Source organism: Cryptomeria japonica, chromosome 10, assembly GCF_030272615.1.
Source record: "Cryptomeria japonica chromosome 10, Sugi_1.0, whole genome shotgun sequence".
In the NCBI taxonomy this organism is placed as follows: domain Eukaryota; kingdom Viridiplantae; phylum Streptophyta; class Pinopsida; order Cupressales; family Cupressaceae; genus Cryptomeria; species Cryptomeria japonica.
Genome location: NC_081414.1, coordinates 100499303 through 100502134, shown reverse-complemented (window position 1 = coordinate 100502134; position 2832 = coordinate 100499303).

Here is a 2832-nt window from a genome sequence, read left to right as displayed (position 1 = left end):
ATTACATATATTATATGTATATACACATATTATATATAGAATATCATATTATACAATGCGTACGCACCGTTTATAGGGAAACAAGCGCGTACGCATTGCTTACACTATAAGTACCCTATATGCACTTTTTAAACCATAAGTACCCCGTACGCGATTTTGACTGTTTAGGCTTGGAAATAGGCCTAGATGACAAAGCTACGGTTTGGAAGTTTGATTTCCCTCCATTTCTCTCATTTTTGACGTGTTTTATTTTATCAACTTGGTTTATCGACTTTGTCATCATCAGGTTTACACTTCATAAAGTGGGTATTTCTAAAATTGCCCCCATATTTTCACTCATCTTCTAATCTTTCTAACCATATAATTGTTTTTCAATTTGAACAACAATAACATATTATTATTGAATTTCTTTTACCAGTGTCTCCATAGTTCTCACAGACATAGGTGCACCATTTTTTGAATAACTTTTGATATACTTATCCAAATTTAAAAAACTTTATATATTATTGTATTGCACTTGATTCTTTACAATTTAAAAATAAATAAATTGTATTTTCAATTTGTTTAGTGCAACTTATGCTTCGCGCACGAACAGGTACCTAATTTTTAGGATGTGCTTGATTGGAAAAATCATAAAAAAAATCACTCAACAAAAAATTACAAAAAAATACACATCTTCTAGTTCTCACTCTTAACTATCTTTCTTCCAAAGGATTTGTCAAAATACTAAATCTAACTATAACATTTTTGATGCGCACGTCAGACACTATGTTATGTTTTTCAGAAAAAATCAGGGTCAGTTTTTCATGCGCAAAGGATTTGACCCCCTTAATCTTATCCAATTTTGAAAAAGTTTAGTAGTTTGGAAACTAGATTCAGAGTACTACAATATTTGTTCTTTGATTATCTTCATATCTTGAGTGGATGACTTTCAAATTTTTCCTCCAAGTTCAGGTTCACCCGATTTTATAAAAAAAGTGTTCACTTATACCCCCCTTTTTGACCACCATCTTTGTGCACTTACCCACTGATCAACAAAGATGGAAGGTTGACTCCACAAAACTGGAATGCAAGAGTCTAACTCTAAAGCGAAACCAAGGAATCATTAGCACCAATAGTAGAACCCCCCCATAATGCTGACAAGGGAGAGGCATGATAGGTCCACTTAAACTGTGTGTCACCATGTGGTAGATGAAGGAGAATCCATATGTGCTCAAGAAAGTACTTGCAACTGAAAAAGGGTATGCAAAAAAATGCACACACGCATGGGACAAGAATCATCGGGATTTGATGTTGTCATGGAGGGACACTCACTGGAAAAAGATGTGATGGCAAAACTAAAGACATTGCACAACCCCCCATAGAACTTTATAATATGGTGCATGTACAAAATAAGGAACAACCAAATGTTCAAAAAATCCCCAAAAACCATACACAAGAGTGACACTTTATCTCAGTGTGTCTACAACCAAACAAGTGCATGAAAATGATGCTTAAAATGCCCATAAAGGGCAAAGTATTGTAAATACATGTAGGGAATCCCAAAAGAAGCCATCCACTACAAACCGAAAGATTCCACCAGCCAAAACGACCAAGTAATTAGCCATGAGGTGAAAAAAAAATACTAAATAAAATGTACCTAGTGTACAATGTACAAAAAATAACAATATATCTAGATGCAGGACTTTGAGACCTTTCCAACGATATGAAAGTGAAGTGAAAAATGGAGGCCTCGTACAAAAAATTGGCCCCAAAAGTGTAAAAAACAAGTCTAAATCTAGAGGCCTCGTACAAAAAATTGGTCTAGAATATAATCAAATCAGTTGTAGAATAATATTGGCCCTGGAACTAGATTTTCGTTGATATCTTTTTTGCTTGATTTTGACTCCGTGTGATGAAGTTATGGCCAAAAAACTACACAATACTTTTTAAAGTTTGGAGGACAAAAAATAGAAAATCAGTTAAATTTGGAGGGGCCACCAAAAATAGAGGTATGAGATGATGACATCATCTCTAATACCATGTTGAATTTTGCAACACAAGCTCTTGCAAGATCAAATGAAAAACAAAAAACACCTTCCACACGAGAGAGCTGCACAAAAGAATGCTATATTACTCAAAAGCAAAGAATACAAAATGAATTATAATTGTACAATAAGGTGCCTATAGAGAAAGCACAAAGATAAATTTAGGAGAACTAAAGTGCAAGCATGAGGAGCTAAATAAAGCTCAACTCTAGCTAAACTAGTGCATAAAAGCTAAACAAGATGCACAACCAACACGACTAAAAAACACACTCCTAAGTGAACTTAAGCTAAAAAGCATAACTAGTTGCAAGAAAGAAACTAATATTAGATCTTATTTTGCAAAGAAAATTCACATATATTTTAGATTCTAGAATTTGTGATCCACTTTCAACATGTTATCTTACCTTTCATTTCATCAACTATTTGATAGGGTTGTATGTTAAAGATATTACCAATGCTCTATGCCCCATCTTGCCATTAGCTGTACAACCTAATACTTAATTCCTCTATGGCCATAGATTATTCAAAATTTCCCATTATTGGGGTGTGTACATAATGATTGGGGGACCAAAAAGGGCCACCCCAATTTTTGGACACCATGAGACCAAAATACAAGCATTTTCTAACGTACTTGCCTTATGATTAGGAGTGATTGAGTCTTAGGCTTAGTACTCCAAACCATTAGACAGATGTGATGTAGCACACTCTTAGGGTCTTTTTTGACCATTAAAGAAAAATAACATTTTGAAAATTTCCTTTTTAGTCTCACTTGCGAACTCACAACCTACAAAATTTTTCAAACATG